General features: G+C 43.8%; 2 long non-coding RNA genes across 6 annotated transcripts in view; both read right to left on the reverse strand.

Annotated features, from left to right (window-relative positions):
* The window catches only part of LOC140470862 (uncharacterized), a 1231916-nt gene that overhangs the window by 508035 nt on the left and 700690 nt on the right, over positions 1 to 23191 (reverse strand). The gene's annotated exons all lie outside the window — the stretch shown is intronic.
* Positions 19316 to 22540, reverse strand: LOC140470888 (uncharacterized). Its single transcript, XR_011956783.1, has 3 exons — positions 22354 to 22540; positions 21838 to 21891; positions 19316 to 19631 (listed from the first exon to the last, which is right to left on the reverse strand). It is a non-coding gene; the product is annotated as an uncharacterized lncRNA (long non-coding RNA).

Raw genomic sequence — 23191 nt, forward strand, 5'->3', positions numbered from 1 at the left:
CCTTTTTAATATGGACATTTTCAAGTTGTCACCATCTATTTCCCCACATTCTATACCTTCCATTTCCTTCACCACTGTAAACATGATGCAAAACATTAGGTTAATATCGCCCCCATCTCCACCGGCTGTACACAAAGTCTGCCTTGCTGATCTTTGAGGGGCCCTATTTTCTCCCTCCTTACCCTCTTGTCCTTTATGTATTTATAAAAACCCTTTGGATTCTCTTTTACCCCATTTATCAAAGCAAACTCATGTCCCCTTTTTACCTTCTGATTACCTTCTTACATACACTCCTCTTGCCTTTATAGTCTGAGGATTCTCTTGATTTCTCATGTCTATACCTGACAAATTTTCCCTTCTTTTTCTTAACCAAAAGCTTAGTTCTCTCGTCATCCAGCATACCGTGCAACCACCAACATTTCCTTCCACCCTAATAGGAATACTGTATACTGTCTCTGGAAAGCCGTAATCTCATTTTTGAAGGCTTCCCATCTTCCAATAATAAAGGTTTCATTCTCCCAATCCCCAATTCATGCATCTGACGAAACTGCCATTTGAAAATAATGAAAAAATAATGCACATTCTAAATGAAGGCTTTGATGAGGTGAACTCTGGTCAGTCCCGTAGATCTGGAGGTCACCAGATGCACGCTGAGTGCTTTCTACCAGAGCAGCACCAGGTCAGTGTCAGGCACACAGACAGAATGGGCAAATAGATTCACACCTGACCTCACATCTCCCAGCCTGGGAACCTGAAGCTGTGCACAGCTATTCTGGTAAACATCTCCAAAATTAGGTCATCAATATCGGCCCAATAAGTCTAATCAAGAATGAACCAGTCATTCAGACTAAAATATCCTTCAGGTTCCACAACCCATTCCCGGTCCCATCCTGCAGGTTCTTTGAATATAGCTCCATCTAACCTGCTTCAGCATCCCTATCCCCTCCTACATTTGTACCATCCTCCAGGTTCTTCAGCCTTTCCTACCTCGTAACATGACCCGGAATCTAAAACTCTTCCTTCCTCTGCAATGTTCCCCAGAAGGGTACTGGAGGATGGTGCAGGCTACAGAGGATTGGAAGATTTTACAGTTATTAGTAATGTTGAAGTGGCTAAATTTGGCTTCGGTAATTTTGAGGGTTCACGCCAATACAGGAGGTTACGGAGCTAAGGAGGATTGGAGGGACAGGAAGGCGGTTCACAGTTTATGGGTTTTGTGGGAACTGGAGGAAGGTACCAAAACAGGGAGGGTTTAAGATTGATAACCTCTACTGAGTTAAAGGCAAGATTCTTGGTGGTGTGGAGTAACAGAAGAATCTTGGGGTCAACATCCATAGATCCTTCAAAGATGCCAGACATGTTGAACGGGGTGGGAAGAAGGCGTGCAATGTCTTAGCATTCATTAACAAGGGGAATGAGTTTAAGACCTGTGCGTGATGCTGCAGCTCCATATAGCCCTGGTTAGTCCACTCTTGGAATATGGCATTATATTCTATTCGCCTCATTATAGGAAAGATGTTGAAGCTTTCAAGAGGGCGCAGAAGAGATTTATCAGGAAGTTTTCTGGATTGGAGGGTAGGTCTAATGAAGAAATGTTGGGGAAGCCAGGGCTTTTCTCATTGGAATGAAAAAGAATGAGAGCTGCCTCGATGGAGATGTACGAGATGATGAGAGTGATACATAGAGTGGATAGCCCGAGAATGCTCCCATTGTGAAAATGGCTATAACGATCGGGCATAATTTTAATGTAATTGGAGGAAGGTTTATGGGAGATGTCAGAGATAGGTGCTTTACACAGAGAGTGGTGAGTATGTGGAATGCACTGCCAGCGTTGGTGGTACAGACAGTTACATTAGGGACATTTAATTAACTTTTGGATATGCACATGGATGAGAGTAAAATGAATTTCTCAAAAAGAAGACCTGTGCCCTGTGATGTTCCAAGGGGATCCGTGCTGGGTCCACTGTTGTTTGTGATATACATAAATGATTTGGAGGAAGGTATCGGTTATATGATTACCAAGTTTGGAGATGACACTAAGATTGGTGGAGTAGCAGATAGTGAAGAGGACTGTCAGAGAATACAGCATTGTATAGATCGATTGGAGAGATTGGCAGAGAAATGGCAGATGGGGAGTTCAATCCAGGCAAATGCGAGCTGATGCATTTCAAAACATCCACTCCAACAGCAAACTAAATGGAAAAGTCATGAGGAAATCTGACGGACAGAGAGGTCTGGGTATTCAGGTTTCTTGAAGGTGACAACGCAGTTCAGTAAAGCGATCAAGGTGGCATACAGCATGCTTCCCTTCACTGGATGGGATATTGAGTAAAAGAGTTGGCAGGTCATGTTACAGTTGTATTGGATTTTGGTTCGACAACATTTGGAATATTACATGCAGTTCTGATCACCACATTACCAAAAGGATGTGGATGCTTTGGAGAGGGTGCAGAGGATGTTCACCAGGATGTTGTCTGGAATGGAAGGGACTAGCTTTGAAAAAAGTTTGAATAGATTCAGATTATTTTCATTCGAAAGACAAAGGTTGACCGGGGACCTGATTGAGGTCTACAAAATCATGGGATGTACACACAAGGTGGATAGCATGAAGCTTTTTCTCCCACAGAGTGCAGTGAATGGACCAGATGACAGAGATAAAGCGGGTTGTATAGACTGGAGGACCAAACAGAGATATGGAGGGTAGTCGTTACTGAAGATGTTTATAGATATAGGAAGGTTTACTTCTGCAGATTATTTAGATATGGAAGTGTGGTGTCTGACAGATATTCCAGAAGAGCAGTAATTTTGGTTGGAGACAGTTTCAGAGATAAGGGAGCATTAGTAACACCCTCCATTTTGGTCAAAGTGGGAAGGGTTGTAGGGGAGGGTGACGTTTCTACAGATGGGGTGTCGGAGATGAAGAAGATTATGGAGATGAGTCAATGCATGGAGATAGAGGAGGAACTTACATTGATAGGGTGGGTTCTGGCGACAGGAGGATGTCACACAGATAGTGAGTCTTGTCGGAACTGGATTGGGAGAATCACAGGCTTTTAGTGGGTTCTGCAGATCGAGAATGCTGCAGGCACCTGAAAGGATTGTCGAGTCTCCAGCAAGTGATCTTGTCTTTAGGACTGGAAGAGATTATGTCGATAAGGAAAAATTGAAGACAATGTATGCTGTTTTCTTTTTCTTGAACAGAGCCTCAGTATCCCTCATGAGCCAGGGATAGCTAAAACTGCCATCTTTTCCCTTCACTCTAACAGAGACGCATTGGCCCTGGATTCTTGAGATCACACTTTTAAAAGCCTCCCATTTGTCGGTCATTCCTTTTCCTTCAAACAGATTCACCCAGTTGATGGGAGCATGATGTGGAGGAGCCGGTGTTGGACGGGGTTGTACAAATTAAACATCACACAACACCAGCTTCCAATCCAATAGGTTTATTTGGAAGCACTAGGTTCCAGAGCGCTGCTTCTTCATCAGGTGGTTGTGGAGCCCAATCATAAGGCACAGAATTTATAGCAACAGGATAACAGTGTCATGGAATGTAATACCAAACACAATTAGTTTAGTTTTCAAATTATAGAATCATCATCCGCACTTGGAAAGCTAGTGCTTTGAAATAAATCTGTTGGAGTATAACCTGGTGTTGTGTGATTTTTAACTCACCCAATCGACAGCTGCTCGATCCTGCCTAATGTCCCCAGACCTGTCCCTGCTCCAGTTAAAGACATTAATCTGTGGACATGTCTGATCTTTTTCCATAACTTTGTTAAAATTAAGACAGTTGTGTTCACTGGACCCAAAGTGCTCTCCGACTGACTACTCAGTCACTTGCCTGACCTCGGTTTCTGAGGGGAGGTTCAGTATTGCACCTGTCTGAGCAGAGTGGGGCCCTCTCCATATTGATATATGAAACTTCCTTGGACACATTTGACAAACACCACCCCATACGGGCCTTTTACACTCCAGATGGCCCAGTCAATAAAGGGGAAGTTAAAATCTCCAACCAATACTATATTATTTCTATAGGCACCTGCAATCTCTCTACACATCTGCCCCTTTAGTACCCACTGGTTATTTGCGGGTCTAGAACACCATCACAGCAGACTGACCATCCGCTTTCTGTTTCTAACGTTTCACCATATGACCTCATTTCATCACAACGAAAAGAGTATCCTCTCTAAGCACAGTTGTTATATCCTCCCTTATCAAAAGTGCAGCTCCCCCTCCACACTTACTTGCCCCTCTGCCCCGCCTGTAGCCTCTGTATACTTGAACACTGAGCTGCCAGACCAGCCCTTCTTCAGCCATGTTTCTGTTATGGCTATAATATCCCAGTCCCTAGAGTCAGTCCATGATCTGAGCTCGTCTGCCTTACCAGTCAGGCCTCGTGCATTGAAACGAATGCCCTTTAAACCAGAAGTCTTTTTCCCTTCCTTGACTATGCCCTGGGATATTCTGGATAGGAAACTTGCTCTTGCTGGCTGATGCATTTTTCCCTTGACTGATCGATGGTACCTCTCTTATTCAGAGTCCAAACCCCCTGTCAAACGAGTTTAAATCCTCCCTGCATAACACTGGCAAATCTCCCTGCAGTCCAGAGGTTTTAACAATTGATTATTGAGGGTATTCGCAGGTAAAGGGACGTCAGGCAGTTGGGAAGCTTTGAAAAGAGAGATAAAATGAGAGTTCACGGCCAGCATATTCCTGTTAGTCTGAAGGACAATGCCGATCACAAGTAGGAAACACTGGATGACTTGGGGTTATTAAGGCTCTGGTCAAGAAAAGGGGGCACGTGTCACATATAGCCAGCTGGATTAAGGGAATCCATTGAGGAATATTGCGGGTGGAGTAATTCACTTAAAAGGGAAATTAGGAGGGCTCAAGGGGGACCACAGAAAGCTCTGGCAGATCAGGCTGAGGAAAATCCAAAGAGAGTCTACAAGTACATTAACAACAGAAGATTAACTAGGGGCAGAATATGGATAGATATGGCCATTCAAGTGTAGAATCACAGGAGCTGGGCGAGATCCTAAATGACCATTTCACGTCAGAACGTACTATGGACAATGACTAGCAAACAAAGAGTCCCTATTACAGAAGAGGTCTCAGAACACAAAGGTAGAGAAAGCCCATGTCCTAAACAAGTGTATCCCGGAATATTGTGACAAAGTAGTGGCAGGGGATTGAACAGGGATATTTGTTTCATTGTCTTTCGCATTTCCACTGGGTTTAGGTGGCTGAGGGGTGAAAACCATGAAGGGCACAGGTAAGTTGATTAGCCAACGTTGCTACCCCAGGGTAGTGGAGTCCATAACTAGATGGGATTGAAGTGCAGAAGGAGAAGGTGTTAGCAATTCTGGGAAGTGTAGAAAAACAGTCCCCTGGGCCAGAATGGATTTATCATTGGACTCTGGAAAGCCAGGAAGGAGACTGTCAAGCCTTTGGCTTTGATCGTTAAGACATCAGTGTGTACAGGAATCGTGCCAGAAGGCTGGAGGACAGCAAATGTTGTCCCCTTGTTCAAGAAGGGGAATAGAGACAACCCTGAGTAATTATAGATCCGGAGCCTTACTTCGACTCTGGGTAAAATGTTGGAAAGGCTTGTAAAAGATAGCATTTATAATCAGCTGGAGATGAATAAGTTGATTAGGTATAGTCAGCATGGTTTTCTGAAGGGTTGGTCATGCCTGACAAACCATATTGACTTCTTTGAGATGGTGACCAAAGAGGTGGATGAGGGTAAAGCAGTTGGTGTGTATATAGATTATAGTAAGGCGTTTGATCAGGTTTCCCACGGTAGGTTATTGCCGACAATACAAAGGCATGGGATTGAGGGTAATTTTTGCTGTTAGATTGGATAATTGGCTCGCTGAAAGAAAACAGAGGGTCGTTATGGAAGTGAAATACTCATGCTAGAGTTCACTTAATATTTGGGACTGCCAGGATCTGTTTTGGAACCATTATTGTTTATCATTTATACAAATGACTTGGGTGAGGGCATTGAAGAATGCGTTAGCAAATTTACGGATAACACTCAGGTCGGTAGAGTTTGGATAGTGACGAAGGATGTTATAGGTTACAGAGAAGCATAGATAAGCTGCAGAACTGGACTGTGATTTTGCAAATGGAGTTTAATGTGGAAAAGTGTGAGGTGATTCACTTTGGAAGAAGTAACAGAAACATAGAGTACTGGGCTAATGGTAAGATTCTTGGCGGTGTAGATGAACAGAGACATCTCTCTGTCCATGTACATAGATGCTTGAAAGTTGCCACCCAGGTTGATAGGGTTGTTAGGAAGGCATTTGGCGTGTGAGTTTTTATTGGTACAATCATGAAGTTTCGGAACCATGAGATAGTGCTGCAGCTGTATGAAACGATGGTGCGTCCACATTTGGAGTGTTACCTATGGCTCAGGTCACCGTATTAGAGGACGGATGTGAAAGATTTGGGAAGGGTTCAGAGGTGATTTACTAGCGTTTTACCAAGTCTGGAGGGAAGGTATTATGACTCAGGCTGAGTGACTTGAAACTGTTTTTGTTCAGGAGAAGACGTTTGAGACCAATTTATTTAAATATATATGATTATCAGAGGGTTAGATAGGTTTGACAGTGAGAGCCTTTTACCTCAGTTGGCGATGCCTAGCACGACGGGTGATAGCTTTAAGTTGAGGAAGAGATTAATATTAATAAATAGATATAGGACAGATGCGAGAGGTAGGTTCTTTACTCAGAATAGTGGGGCATGGAATTCATTGCCTGCAACAGTAGTAGACTCGCCAACTTTAAGCACATTTAAACGGTCATTGGACAGGCATATGGATGAGAATGGAATAGAGAAGGTTAGATGGGCTGCACATTGGTTCCACAGGTTGGCGCAACATCGAGAGCCGAAGGGCTGTAGCGCGCTTCCATGTTCTATGTTCTGTCTTCTAGAGGGCATAAGTGTGAGATGGGAGAGAAAAAATTGAAAAGGGATTGGAGGAGAAGATTTTTCACACAGAGGATGGTGCACGTATGGAATGAGCTTCCGGGAGAAGTGGTAGAAAATAGTACAATAACAACATGTGAATGACATTTGGGCAGGCACAGAGAGAGGAGAAGGTTTGAAGGGATTTGTCTCATATGCAGGGAAACGTGACTCATTCAGGGACTCTGATCAGCATGGGCTAGTTGGACCGAAGGAACCGATTCCATGCTGCATGACACTGTTCCAGGTATTGGAGGAGGAGACTAATCGAGATAAGGCATGTTATAGACACTGAAGCAAGTTACAGCGATCGGGATGGTAGTCTGGAATACAGTATATTTCAAGTATGTGTAGGGACTATCAAGAAGGGAGGAGGTTACTGGAAATGGAACTCTTATAGTAGTTACAAATTATTGAAGACACTGGTCCACAAGACATGCCACAGATACAGTGTTGCAGAGAAGTGAGTCTCAGTACAACAGAAATTACAGTAGGGGTGGGGATTGAGCCCGGAGTGTGTCTGTACTGTGCTCCCCCTCCAACACTGTACCTGTGTCATGTTTTGTTAATCAATGTTTGGAGCTCTCTCATTGCTCTCTGCTCTGTTCACTGTGAGTGATCTTACCTCACTGCAGGATTTATTGGAAGACCCAGACCTCCCTACCCTTTGTCTCTCTGGCTGACCAATCATCTTCAATGTGGTGATGGACGACACACCCAGCAGGTGGGAAGTACACTGAGTCAGGAAATATCTGAGAACCTACAGGAGACAGAGGAAAAGACAGAATTGGAAATTAGACTGATGTAGTGAGGATTACACATGGAGAATGGCACTGAGTCCCACAGAGATCTGGAAAATCCCAGTCTCCATCCCTGGCCTGTGCTGCTTTGGCTCTCTGGAGTGGGTAATTTTGTTAGCTCAGGATCTGGAGTAGCTGCAAGAGCGAGAGGCATTGACAGAGGGATATCACATGGAGAGATACTGAGTGATATCACCAGAGTGCAGGAAGGTGTGAGGATCAAAACGTTGTATGTGAAGAATGGGTTTAGCTTCATGGTGCACTGGTATAACTTATCAGGGATGAGTAACCTGTGAGCAGGTGAAGTGATGGCCAAGTGGTATCACTGTATCCAAAACCTCAGCCAATGTTCAAGGGAGTCAAGATTGAATCCCACCATCTGAAATGGTGCAATTTTAAATCAATAACTTTTAAAAATTGCAATTAACAATCCACGAGTAAGCATGAAACCATTGCTGAGGTCGAAAATAACCTTTGTTCATCCAAAAGACACTTGTTCTTCAGACAAGGATATCTGCCCATCCTCACATGTGCTGCACGACTTACCCACAGCAAAGTATTTGGCTCTCAATTGCCCTCTGAAATGGCCAAGCAAGCTACTCAGCTCAAGGGCAGCTAGGTCTGAGCAACAAATGCTGACCAGCCAGATACACCCACATCTCACGATTAAATTAAAACAATCCCATTGCGCTGGGCTCCAAGGGAACCATATGTATCCAGAGAGATAGGTTTCCCTGTGTCCCATGCATTCGTGATTTCTGAATGGTTAGAGGTAATGAGGTGCTGTCTGAAAGGATGGAGAGGTGCTGTGGGGACTGCAGAAGGTTACAGCTATATCATGTGCTGGAGAGGCTTCAGGGTAGTTTGGTAAGAGTTGGATGTGCTGGACAAGATGACACACCTAATGATTTTTGTAGCGTTTTGGGGATAGTGGACATAACACTAAGTTTCAAAGTCATTTTGGAAAGAGATAAAAAGAGTGCAGATGTGAAGAGGCCAAATTTGGAGAAGCCCCCAGTTGATAAAATATCACTGTCACTGGGCATTATCACGATCATGATACAGCACCTGACAAACACAGACTGGGAGGAACTATTTGCAGTTGGGCTCATATTCGGAAAAAGGAAGTATGTTAAAGTGGTACAGTGAGAATTCAGGGCAGGTTTGGCCCCCGATGAGTAAATGTCAATGGCAGTAACTCCAGCGAATACTGATCAAGTGATATCGTGAGCTGGATAAAGACGTACACTGCGATGAAAATAGGCAAAGCCCTTCAAACGTATAGAAAGTGCAAAGGGGTCCTTCAAACTGAGGGTCAAAGAATGAACATGAAATATCCTTGGCAGATACTTTTAAGTAAAGGCGACAAGGTATTTGATCAGTATAGTTCGAGGGTTGCTCATGTTACAAACCAAAGGAACAATCTGTACATGGAGCCAGAGGAAGTAGGTGAGGTCTTCAATAAATGCCTTCCGTCCTTATTGACACAGGGGAAAGGCATTGTAGCCAAGGATTTCAGTTGAGGATGGTGAGGTTCTCGAACATGTGTCGACCAATAAGGAGGGGATATTAAATATTTTCACAGGCATAAAGGTGGATAAACGCCCAGTGTCCAATGCAATGTATCCCAGGCTGCTATGGGAAGTAAGGGAGGAGATTGCTGGGGCCCTGGTGGATATATTTAATACTTTGCTGGCCACAGGTGAAGTGATGAATGACTGGAGGATCGCTAATGTGGTTCCTTTGTTCAATAAGAGCAACAGGAATAGGCCAGATAATTACAGAGCGGAGAGTCTGACAGCAGGAGGAGGGAAATTAGTGGAAAATATTCTGAGGATGAATCAAAACTTGCAACCGTAAGGGTCAACTCGGCTGCGTCATCACGGATTTGGTAGAGGAAGATATCGCCTCAGAATTCAGTTGCGTTTTTTGATTTGGTCTCTCAAAATACTGAGGAGGGCATTGCAGATGATGTGGTTTACATGAACCTGAATAAGGCCTTTTACAAGGTCCCAAATGGAAGGCTGGTCCAAAAGGGAAGAGCCCATGGGATTCAAGGCAAATTGGTAAATTGGATACAAAATTGGGGGATAAACTTCTTCGTATTTGAAATCCTTTCACCAGCGGGTGTACCATGGGGATCTGTGCAGGAATTGTTGATTCTTCTGTGGAATAATAACTTCAATGTAAAAGCATAAGGTGTCATTAGTCGGTTTGCAGATGACACGAAAGGTGACGGTGTGGTTCACAGTAAGGGGGGATGGTCTCTAGATACAGTCTAATGACGATCAGATGATAATCTGAGCAGAGTTTAGTACTGGTCAGTGTAAGGTCATACTCTGTGGGAGGTATGATAAGTGAAGGACAGACATAATGAATGCTCGATCCTTGCCGAGTACTGAGTAACAAAGGGATCTTAGTGGACATGTGCCTAGATCCCTGAAGGTGTCAACACAGGGAGACAGGGTGGAAAAGGCACATGAACTGGGAGCGGGAGGGGGCCCCATACCCTGGTGGGGCGAATTGCTTGAGAGGATATAAACTAACCTGGCAGGGTGTTGGAACCTCAACAGCCATAAGGCCAGAAAGAAGATTGAGGTCAGTGCACAAGTTAAAGAGAGAGAACATTCAACAGACAAGGCAGGCAAGAACATAACAGGGAATGTGGAGAAACTAATGATTAAACTGCACTTATTTCAATGAAAGACGCCTGACAGATGAACTCAGGGCATGGATTGAAACATGGGACTGGGATATTATAGCAATTGCAGAAACACAGCTGAGGGAGGGGCAGGAATTGCAGCTCAATGCTTTAAGGTAGAGATGCTACAGGAAGCTTGGAAGGGGAGGCCAGAGAGGACGTGTGGTAGTGGGTTTTAGAGAGGATACTCCTGTGGGATCGCCCAGCGAAGCTATTCTCGTAGAACTGAGAAATAAAAATGGGTCATCACTTTGATACGATTGTCCTACGAACCCCGAATAAGCCGTGGCTGACTGTGAAACAAATATGTCGGGAGATCTCAAATATCAGGCAAAATACTAGGGCTGTTATGGTTGGCGCTTTTAAACTTTCCAAAAATAGACTGGGACTGCCATTGTTCAGTGTTTTCAAGGGAGGAATTTGGTAATTGCATTCCATGAAAACTCCCAATCAATATGCAAATGTCCTGAATAGGGAAAGGGGGAAATACTGACTTCCCCTTGGGAAACAAAATAGGGAAAGGGACTGAGGTGTTAGTGGGAAAGCATTTTGCCAAAGTGACCACAGTTCTATTCGTTTGAAAATAGCGATGGAAAAGGACTGGCCGGGTCCACAAGTTCAAGTTATAAAATGGGGCCAGACCAATCTTGATAGTCTTAACCAGGAACTTTGAAAATGTGATTGGTGTGTCTATTTGCAGGGAAAGAGAAGTCGGCAAATAAGAATATTTTAAAAGTGAGATAAATTGAGCGTTCAACGCCAGCATGTTCCTGTTAGTGTGCAGCTCAATGCTGACAGCATTAGGAAACACTGGTTTTCTATTGACGGTCAGGTCAAGGAAAAGGGGGCACGTGTCAGCTGGATCATGAGAATCCCTGAGGAGCATAGGGGCTGCAGGAATACACTTCGGGTGGAAATCAGGAATGCAGAAAGGGCACTTGAAATTGCCTCAGCAGAGAAAGATAAGACGAATCCGAAAGTGATTGTGCAAATAAATTAAGAATATACAATTAAGTCGAGACAAAATAGGGGCCCTTAAAGATCAATGATGCCATCGATATTTGGAACTGCAGGATATGACTAAGTCCCAAAAAAAGTTTTTCACTCCAGAACTTACTATGGACAAAGACTTGGGAACTCAGGGAATAATTGGAGGTCTCTGCAATTCCAGTCTCCCCGCTATAGGAAGGATGTTGTGAAACTTGAAAGGGTTTAGAAAAGGTTGACAAAACGTTGCCAGTTTGTTGCTGAATAAGCTTGGGTTATTTTCCCTGAAACATCGGAGACTGAGAGGTGACCCTACAGAGGTTAATATAAACATGAGGGGCATGGATAGAGTAAACAATCAAGGTCTTTTCCCAGGGGTTGGGGAGTCAAATGTAGAGGGCTTAGGTTTAAGGGCGCCCTAAGGGACAGCTTTCTCACGCACACGGCGAGATGTGTATGGAATGTGCAGAGAGAGAAAATATAGGAGATGGATGCTATGACAACTTTTAAAAGGTATCTGGATGGGTATAAGAATTTTAATGGTTTAGAGGGCAATAGGCCAAATGCTGGTAAATGGAACGGATTTATTTAGATCTTCTAGTCAGCATAGATGAGTTGGATCGAAGGCTCTGTTTCCACGCTGTACATATCTAAGACTTGAAAAGAGTGCATGTTACAGAAGAGATGGTACTGGAGGTTTTCATACACAATGGTATGGAAAGCCCCAGGACCTCATTAAGTGTATCCACAGATGATGGTTCATAGATGGAATGGACTGCCAACAGTTGGGAAGTCTATTGCGTCAGGAACTTCCTGAGTACCGACAGAAGACAGAGGAATGGACAGAATGGGAAATTAGACAGATGCGGTGAGGGTTACACAGGGAAAATTGCAATGAATCACAAAGAAACTTGGAAAATTCCAAACTCCATCCCTCGCCTGTGCAGCTGCGTCTCTCTGGAGTGGAGAATTCTGTTAGTTCAGGATCCAGAGTAGCTGCAAGAGCGAGAGGCGCTGAAAAAGGCAGCAATTAGACCCACACAGGGAGGAATACCACATGGAGAGAGACTGAGTGATATCATCATTGTGCAGGAAGGTGTCAGGATCAAACAATCATGTTAGAAGAATGGGCTTAGGTTCATGATGCACTGGTTTCAGTGCTCAGAGATGAGCAACCAGTGAGCAGTTGAAGTGATGCCCCAGTGGTAATGTTAAGGGGACGCAGGTTTTAATGCCACCATCAGAAATGTTGGAATTTGAAATCAATAATTTTAAAAATACCAATTAACAATTCACAAATAAGTATGGGACCATTGCCGATGTACAAAACAACCCAAACACTTGTGCTTTCGAGACCATCCTCAAGTGGTCTGATCGACATCCCCACAGCAAGGTATTTGCCTCTCAATTACCATCTGAAATGGCCAAGCAAGTTACTCAGCTCAATGACCACGAGGGCTGGGCAAGAAAGGCTGGTCAGCCAGAGACACCCACATCCCATACCTTATTTTTTAAAAGATCCATTAGGATGGTCCCACTGGAACCGTGCTGGGACCAGTATCCTGGCCAATCATGTCGGTAGGTTTATGGACAGAGCTCTAAAATGACAGCGAGGATGCAGGGACAGAGTTCACGTGAAAGGAACTTTCCAAATCCAAAGAGAAAAGATGAAGACATCAGAACAGCACAGGGGTGTAGCTGAAGACAAGCAAAAAGGAACAGGATCATTGTGAGGCATGACCTGCCCCTTACAAAACCATGCTGACTATCTCTAATCAAACTATGAATCATAAATCCTGTCTCTCACAGTCCTCCCTAATAATCTGTACACCACAGACATAAGACTGACAGTTCTGTAATTCCAAAGATTGTCCCTATTCACTTTCCATAACAAGGGAATAACATTTTCCTGCCTCCAATCTATCTGGTATGACCAGTAGACAGTGAGGAAGCAAAGGCCATCGCCAAAGGCGCAACAATCTCTTTCTTCGCTTCCTGTCGTGACTGTGGATGCAGCAGGTTTATCTATTTTTATGTTTTACAAAATTATCAGCGCATCCTCCTTCTTCACATCAACCTGTAAACATGTATCAGTCCTTTTCATCGTTGAATACTCTGGATAATTTAGCATGGCTGATTCACCTAACCTGCACATTTTTGCTGTCAGTGGAAAGCCGAGCACCGGAAGGAAACACACACCGACAATGGGAGAACATATACAGTCGCCGGAGGCTGGAATTAAAATCAGGTCCCTCGTGCTATGAGACAGCAGTGTTAACCACGGAGACAACGTGCTGCCCCATGTAACCCTCTAGACGTCTATTTGATTCTTGCTTCCTCAACCATAATTCAGCTTCCTTCTTCCTCTTGACTAGACATTCTACATCCCTTAGAAACTTGTCAAATGCTTTGCTGAAGTTCATTTGGACAACATTGAATGCTTTGCCTTCATCCAGCTCTTGGCAACCTCCTCATTCCTGATGAAGGCCTCCAGCCTGAAATGTCGATTTTCCTGCTCCTCAGATGCTGTCTGACCTGCTGTGATTTTCCAGCAATACCCTCTAAAGTCTGATTTCTAGCATCTGCAGACCTCACTGTCTCCATTTCCTTGAAGAGTCAATCCGGTTTGTGAAACATTGTTATCCACTCACAAAGCCATGCTGACTATCTCTAATCAGCCCGTGCCCTTCCGAATATACTTAGCTCCTTTCTCTCAGAAGCTCCTCTAACAACTTCGCCTTCACGGGGCTGTAATCTCCCGGCTTTTCTCTGCACCCTGAAGTGATGGAACATCATTAGCCGCCCTCCAGTCTTCCGACACCTCACGGTGTCTGTTGATAATGTAAATATCTCTGTTAGGGACACTGCAATCTCTTCCCTAGCTTTCCACAATATTCTAGGATCAACCTTTATTTGCTTTACGACTCCAGCACTTCCTCTTTTCCATTGAGCATTCTTTCCAAGACATCACTATTTGTTTCCCCAAGTTCCTGAACTTCCATGTCTTTCTCCACAGTAAATTCTTACAACACTATTTTGTCTAATTTCTCACCCATCTCCTCTGGTTCCACACATAGGTGACTTCATTGATCTTTAACGGGCCCTATTCTCTACTAAGTTACTCATTAGCACTTCTTGAAACTTGTGCAAAGGCTTCTGATAATTCAAGTAATCCATAACCTCCGTACCACCACACATCTCCGAGACCCTTATCTACTCTGCCATTTATATTCACACCAGAAATAAAATCCAACAGGCTCAATAACAAATTCTCTTGTATAAAATGTGTTTCTAAGGGTCCAGTTATTGTTTATTGACATATCCTTTCTAAAACATTTCAGCATGCTCCTGACTTACTGTCAGGCTAACACTATTTGGTTTCAGACTGACAGCAGAAAGGGTTGTGAGAGTTCTTGGTTATCAAGATGGAAGAGGTAGCTTTCAGGGTCATCAGGTAATAGAGAAGGCAAATCAAATACTGACATTTGTTACAAAGGGAATGGCGTCTAAAAAAGAGGGAGATCTACGGTAAGGTACAATCATACCACACCTAGAATATTAAGAGCAGTCTGAGTGCGCTAAGGAACAACATAGTCACATTGGAGGCAGGCCAGAGAAGGATCACTCGGCTGATCCTGTGAATGGAGGGATTTTCTAATGGGAAGAGGTGGATTAGACTGAGGTTGAACCCATTGCCGTTCAGAAAACATGAGAGAGAAGTTGAATGAAACATTCAAGATTCTGGGACGCTTTGACAGGTTAGATGCTGGGAAGTTAGAAAACAGAAAAATTACAGCACAGGCTGTATAGGTCCTTCGTCCCACCATGGCTGCGCTGCCAATGATGCTATTCTAAACTAGTCCCATCTACCTGCACATGGTCCATATCCCTCTATTCTCTGTCTGTTCATGTTTCTGTTGAAAATCCACTTCAATGCTTTGCTCATATTTCTGCTTCTCCGACCTCCCTCAGTAACTTCCACTCTCTACGTTAGAAAAACGTGCCTCACACATCTCGTTTAAACTTCTTCTTTCTCAGCTTAAACCTGTGTGTTATAATATTTGAAACTTACACATTGAAAAATAGATTCCGACTATCCACATGATCTGCCCCGTCCTAATTTTATTTTCTTGTACCTGGTCGCCTGTCAGCTTCTGATACTCTCACAAAACAATCCAACTTTGTTAAATTTCCTCTTATACCTAACACTCCCTTCAAAAACCTAACACGTGCTACATGCTGATAAACCCCTTTTGTACCCTCTCCAAAGCCTCCACATCCTCCCTATTGTGTGGAGATGAAAACTGCACACAGTTCTCCACGTGTGGCCAAACAAACATTTTATACAATTACAACAGCAGATGCAAACCACTATACCCAACGTTTTGACCGATGAAGGCCAGTGTTCCGTTTGCTTTCCTTCCCATCTGGAACACTTCTGTTGCCATTTTCAGGGATTTACTGTCTTGCACCAAGATCCTTCTGTATATCACTGTCCCTCAGGATGTTAACTTTCTTCTTGAATTTGACATGACCTCATAATTGTCCAGCTTAAACTCTATTTGTCATTTCTCTGCACATCTTTCCAACTGATCTGTAACTTCCTGCAACCTTCGATCTCCTTGCTCATTAATCCCAACTCCACTAATTTTCATGTCATCTGCAATAATTATCTCTGTCACTTCCTTTCGTTTCAGTGGTGTGAGAATCTCCAACCAGAGAGAATAAAATCCCAGCAAGGGCTCATCCATTGAAGATGGAGATGAGGAGGAATGTCTCCATTCAGAGGGTTGTGAGTCTGTGGGAATTCCTGACTGCAGGGGCCTGTCGAGGCTGGGTCATTAAGAGTATTTACAGCAGAGATGGTCAGGTTTTAATTAATCAGGGAAACAAGGGTTTTGTGGAAAAGGCCGGTAAATAGAGTAGAGAATCATCAGATCAACCATGATCTGACTGAAGGGCAGAGCATACTTAAAGGGCCAAATGGCCTAATTCCGCTCCTCCATCTCATGGTCGGAACTCAAACTCAATTTGTCCTGCATAACATTATGGGGCTCGGCTCACAAAACACCTTTATAATGGGATTACTAGATATTTATTATTACATAGCATTTGATCTACAAAGGACAATTTTGTTGATAGAAAAACATCTCGTATACAATCCAGGATTAAATCCATTACAGCCCTGATACTCATGAGTTATCCAGTCGGGATGGAGACTACTGTAACACACATTTACTCTACTGCCCTTGCTACAAGTACATTCAGTATCCTGACTGTAACCATATTGGCATTACCATCACTGGCTGGTTCCTATAAATGAAATCCTGCTAAATGCTGCTGTTGCTTGCTTATTCTCAGCTCCACTCAGATAAGACTACAAATTTTGATCTTCACTTCCAAATGAATGTTTCATTACTGCGTTCAGCTCATCCTTTCTTCACAACTTGTTGGCTTTTTGCCTAGCCTGCCTCGATCCCACAGAACCCTTCAGTATTCACTTCCCTGCAATGGCCATTCTGCAGCAACATCTCCGGAATAAACAGTTCCATCATATCTGTTCACTGTCATTCCATCTCCTTTATAGTGAATGCAGTGAGTCATTCCTCAGTAGTGTGGGATTGAACAGATGGATAGAGGTTACAGAGGCTCGAGGATATTCGAGTCAAACAGAATTACATCTGGTCAAGAACGTTAGTGCGACAAAGGGGTTTGTGGATTGGAGGAATTTACAGAGATAGAGGGATCTGAGTTAGATTCTGGAGATAGGGATAGGGATGGAGATTGGCTAGAGGCAGGCAGGCTGATAGGCACAGATAGAGGGTCTTCGAGGCATAGTCATAGAGTCATGGAGGTGTACAGAATGCAAACAGACCCTTCGGTCAAACCCGTCCATGATGAACAGAGACCCCAACCCAATCTCGTCCGACCTGCCAGCACCTGGCCCATATCCTTCCAAACGCCTCCAATTCATAATACCCATTCAAATGCCTCTTAAATGTTGCAACTGTACCAGCCTCCACCACTTCCTCTGGCAACTCATTCCATACACGTACCACCCTCTTTGTGAATAACTTGCCCTTAGGTCTCTTTTATATCTTTCCCCTATCACCCTAAAATTCTGCTCTCTAGTTCTGGACTCCCACACACCATGGAATAGACTTTGTCTATGTACCCTGTCCATGACCCTCATAATTTTGTAAACAACTATAAGATCACCACTCAGCCTCCGACGCTCCAAGGAAAACAGCCCCATCCTGTTCCACCTCTCCCTATAGCTCAAATACTCCAACCCTGGAAACATCCTTTTAAATCAATTCTGAATGCTTCAAGTTTCACAGCATTTTTCCGATAGGAAGGAGACCAGAATTGCACGCAATATTCCAACAGTAGCCTAACCACTGTCCTGTAAACAACATGACCTCCCAACCTTTGTACTCAATACTCTGACCAATAAAGGAAAACATACCAAACGCCTTCTTCACTATCCTATCTACCTGCGACTCCACTTTCAAGGTGCAATGAACCTGCACCCCAAGGTCTCTTTGTACAGCAACTCTCTCTATGACCTTACCATTAAGTATGTAAGTCCTGCAAACATTTGCTTTCCAAAATGCAGCACCTCGCATTTATCTGAATTAAACTCCATCTGCCACTTCTCATCCCATTGGCCCATCTGGTCAAGATCCTGTTCTAATCTGAGGTAACCTTCTTCACCGTCCACTACATCTCCAATTTTGGCATCATCTACAAACTTACTAACTGTACTTCTGATGCTTGCATCCAAATAATTTATGTAAATGACAAAAAGTAGAGGTCCTATCATCGATCCTTGTGGCGCTCCACTGGTCATAGGCAACCAGTCTGAAAAACAACCCTCCACCATCATCCTCTGTCTTATACCTTTGAGCAAGTTCTGTATTAAGTGGCTAGTTCTCTCTGTATTCCATGAGATCTAACCTTACTAATCAGTCTCGCGTGGGGAACCTTGTCGAACACCTTACTGAAGTCCATATGGATCACATGTACTGCTCTGCCCTCATCAATACTCTTTTTTACTTCGTCAAAAAACTCAATCAAGTTTGTGAGGCATGATTTCCCACACACAAAGCCATGTTGACTATCCCGAATTAGTCCTTGCCTTTCCAAATATATGTACAACCTATCCCTCAGAATTCCCTCCAACAACTTTCCCACCACCGAGGTCAGGCTCACCGGTATATAGTTGTCTTGGAGTTTAAGGGTGTTTCAGGGAGAAGACTATTGTATATACTAACAGAGATATGGAAGACTGTAGTGACTGAAGACGTTTAAATATGTAAGCGGACTTCTAGGCTCTGGAGGCGACGTAGACAGGAAAACAATGGACAATGCCAGGTTGCTGGGTTGGAGACAGTTACACATGTGGGGACGATTGCACAAACTGAAAGCGGTTCTATTGTTGGGACGGTTGGTGGGGTTGGGAGGGGGTGTTGAGGGTGAAGTTTACATAGATTACGTTTGAAGAATTGGAGAAGAATAAGGAGATTACATTTTTTTCACAGCTAAGGAAGATTGTCGGAGCTGGAGAAGTTTGCACAGATAGGGAAAGAAGAAGAGGTTAAAGACTAATACAATGACATGGAGGGTGATGTTGGTAGGAGGAGCTTACAGGGAGAAACAGCACTGTCAGGGTTTACCGGGATGAACGAATTTAGTATTTACTGGAAAAATGTATGGATTAGGGTGTTAGGGATTGGAGAACCTGACAGAGACAAAGAGCATTGTGTGATATAGAGGAGATTCCAAACAGAGACAGGATTATTGGGACTGGAGGATATTACAGAGGTCCCTAATACAACATGGGGCTGGATTGATGCCTGGGACCTCTGTGCTGTCTCAGTGAGTACAGCAGAGGTGAGAGCAGGACTCTCACAAGATGGTGGGAATGAAGCCTAGAATGTTGCTTTTCCTTGCCGAGAACTGTGTCTACGTCCTGTCTTCCACGTCGGAATATAGAAGGCCAGTAACTCCTCCCTGTGCTGTTTACTGTGAGTGATCTTTTCGGCTGCAGGATTTACTGAAGGCTCCAGATCGCACTCTCCATCTCTCTCTGGCTGCCCAATTGTCTTCAATGTGGCAATGAATGAGAATTACGAATTTGGCGAAGTCAGGCACATCCTGATTACCTAAAGGAGAGAGAAAAACAGACAGAATGGCAAATTAGACTGAGGTAGTGAGGATGACTCATGTCGAGTAGCACTGAGTCCAACAGACACCTGGAAAATCCCAGTCTCCATCCCTGGCTTGTGCTGCTCCGTCAGTCTGGAGTGGAGAATTCCTTTGGCTCAGAATCGTAGACCAGCTGCAGGAGTGAGAGGCTTTGACAGAGGCAGCAATTAGACCCACACAGTGAGGGATACCACATGGAGAGAGACTGAGTGACATCACCAGAGTGCAGCAGGTTTTCAGAATCAAACCATTGTGTCAGAAGGAGTGGGTCTGATGCAGTGGGAACTGTTACCAGTTCTAAGGGAGAAGTCAGCTATTTTATTGGGATGGTACAGTGGTGGAACCAGTGCCCTGGTCAATCATATGACCAGGATTGTGCAGAGTGCTTGAAACTGGCACCCATGAGAAGGTATAGGGCTCAGCTGAAAGGAAATCCGAATTCCACGGGGAGAGATTAAAATATTGAAACAGGGGGACGTGGTTGGGGACAAACAGAAAGAAAGAGGAAGGAAGTGAGTTCAACTAATATTGTACACCAGCAAATATGTTTGTGACAGGAAATAGTGATAAAAAGTAAATTACTGTTTCTAAATTTGGATGAAAGAAGTATTTGCACTAAGGGATATGCACGTGTGACTTGTGATTTCTGTCTACTCACCATCAGGGAGACATGGTCACAGGGTGAACAAGAAGGTGGGGCATTAATATTCACAGCTACATAACATTGTGGAAAGTCAGGCAGAATGGGAAGAAGGTTGGGGATCTCTCATCGTTAGGGATAACAATGGGATAATCAAGAAAATATGTGGCCTTAGATATTCAATCAGTCGTAGACAAAATTCTGGGTAATAAGGGTCAGAACACAGAAGTGCAAGAGCAGTGTTAAGGCTCCTTTACAGCATTACATTGTGAGACACTGGATTAACAAGGAATTATTTGAATTTGTAACAAAGGCATTGGGATAACAGTGAGGGGATTCAACTTTCCTCTCTCATTATCGCATTGGTGATGGGTCACAGATTACGCTGACTATCTCCCACGCTCCGTGGGAGTCTGTAGGTGGCTGTACAGACTGATGTGGCCTCCCATAGACTCTGCAATACTTGGAGCAGAAAGTGGCCGGGTGAATGAGATGGGTGCGGCTTTTGGCTGACAGCACGCTCCTTGTGCTGTTTTCTCCTGGAATCTCCACAGTAAAATCCAAACACTTTTTTTTCAGATCTCCCCCATCAACTGTGATTCCACATAAACGGCCTCATTGACCTTTCAGGGGCTTTTTTCTCTCCCTCGCTATACTTTAGCCCCTGTTGAACCTTGTCAAAATGCCGCTGAAATTTTAAATATTCCCCACCACCAACAGCCTCCCACAGCCTTATCTATTCTGCCAGTTATGCTCATACCAAAATATAGAATACAACAGATTTAAAAATATTCTGCTTCTAAAAAAACATATTTCCCCCATTATTTCTCAGTGTCCAGTTATCATTTATTGTCATATCCTTTATAATCCAGTTCAGCATGTTCCCGACTTGCTGTCAGGCTAACACCGTTTGGTTTCAGGCTGATTGCACAGAGGGTTTTGATCAGCATGTTCAACACAGCATCTTGCGTCCATTCCTGTGCTGCATTGTTCCACGTTCTATTATGCATCAAGGAAGTATCTCGACCAAGAAAAGACTCGGGCCACTCAGGGATGAAAGAGAAATGAAAGGGGTTGTTGGGGAGGGGGATTGGTAAGGACAGGGAAGGGGAGGTGAGGCGGTAAGAACAGGGAAGGGAATACAGTGTGTAAGAGGGAGCATGAAGAATAAAAGCAAGCAGGAGTATAGGAAAGTCTGAGAGATGTTTGTGAGGGAGGCCACATAAACGAGTGGAATAAATTAACATCACATAGCATAGGGACATGCAGTGATAAAACCCTCATTTGAACATGACTGGAAGGAATAACAAAAAACTATCACATCGGGTTAAAATCCACATTACTAAAGGTGGTGCAGGTTGGACAATGGAAAAGAGATTGTCATGGAGGAGAGGGCTTAAACAGAGCAATGGATGGACATGGATTCAGATCCACAGTAAAGGGATCACACCAGGGCCTGACCAATGAACCACAGCAAAGCAAGTTCAGTATTGGATTATAGATGAATGCTCAATATTATTCACCTCTGAACCAACTTCATTGTCCTTCAATGTAAACTCTCCGGCTGGATTTTTTAGCTGAAAAGATACCACAGAACTGAAATCAGAGAAACACTTCAGTTTTCATTACTTCTACTACTCTGCAAAATGAGATGACAAAAGACACATGTTGAGACACTTTCAGAATAAACAAATATATCTCTTGGTTTGAGTGCTAAACATCCACTTGTTAAAGGAGTTTCCAAAATCCACCATCATCAACTCAGGACGGGAATTTACAAAATGATTTGAGAGATCTCGTACTTTAATGACAAGGTTATGTTGTAGAGATGATTTGAGAGATTTGATATATGCATCCCATTTTAAGATATTTTTCGAACTACAAATTCTGTTTTCCAAAGATTGTTTGGAAAACAAAAGGTTGGAATAAAAAGAAAAAAAGTTATTCATGAACAGAATCAATTTTCTGTAATAACTGAATTCAATTGCGGGTGCAGCAAGCCAGCATGCCCAGCAGTCCTTAAAGCCCTCCATACTCACGACAGGCGAGGGCAGCACATTGGCAAAACCGACTTTATCTCCGTTGGAAATGGGAAGAGATGCGTTTTTGCACATGTTAAGGCTGCAGGAGCTGTCGAGCGTTTAAAAACCCTTTCAGCGAGAAGCGACTACGTTGAAAAATAACTTGCAATTAAATGTGTCGCAGTTCCGAGATGAACAGCCACCATCTTGGCCAGGGATCTGGACGCATGCACATACGGGTCCGTGACGTCACAGTGCCGGGCGAGGCCGAAGGGTGACTCATGCAGATGCCGAAACTCTGAGAGTCAATCAGACAGTGCTAGAGGAGGTCAGCAGGGTCTGGCAGGAGATGTGGACGGAGAAACAGAGTGAAACATTACAGTCCTGTGTGGATTTTCTTCAGAACCCATTACCCGGGTGCTGCAGTGTCCTCGGCGATAGCTTTTATCAGTTTCACCCTCAGGTGATCTTTGAAACAAACAGCAGTCTCCCTGAATCTCTGGATTTTCTGCAGGAGACTTTTTAACGCACATGCTCAGATGCGTCATGTCCCACTTGTGAAGCAGATGGTGCTTGAGAATCCAGGCCTTCTTAGTTCGAGGGGAGTTCCTCAGGGTCTTTTCTTTGGCCGAGCCTACTTCAGCTGCTTCGCCAATCACTTTCCCTTCAGAAGTAGGGATCTTGGTTGACGATTGGACAATATTCAGCATCATTCTCAACTGCTCATATACTGATGTGCATATATCAATGTGTTCAGGTTGTACGTTTGCTCGCTGAGCTGGTAGGCTTGCTCTCATTGAGAACAATCTTACAACCTGAACCTCAACCTGAGCTAAAACTATTCTCAAAAATCGCA

The sequence above is a fragment of the Chiloscyllium punctatum genome, chromosome 52 (assembly GCF_047496795.1).
Source record: "Chiloscyllium punctatum isolate Juve2018m chromosome 52, sChiPun1.3, whole genome shotgun sequence".
Taxonomy (NCBI): domain Eukaryota; kingdom Metazoa; phylum Chordata; class Chondrichthyes; order Orectolobiformes; family Hemiscylliidae; genus Chiloscyllium; species Chiloscyllium punctatum.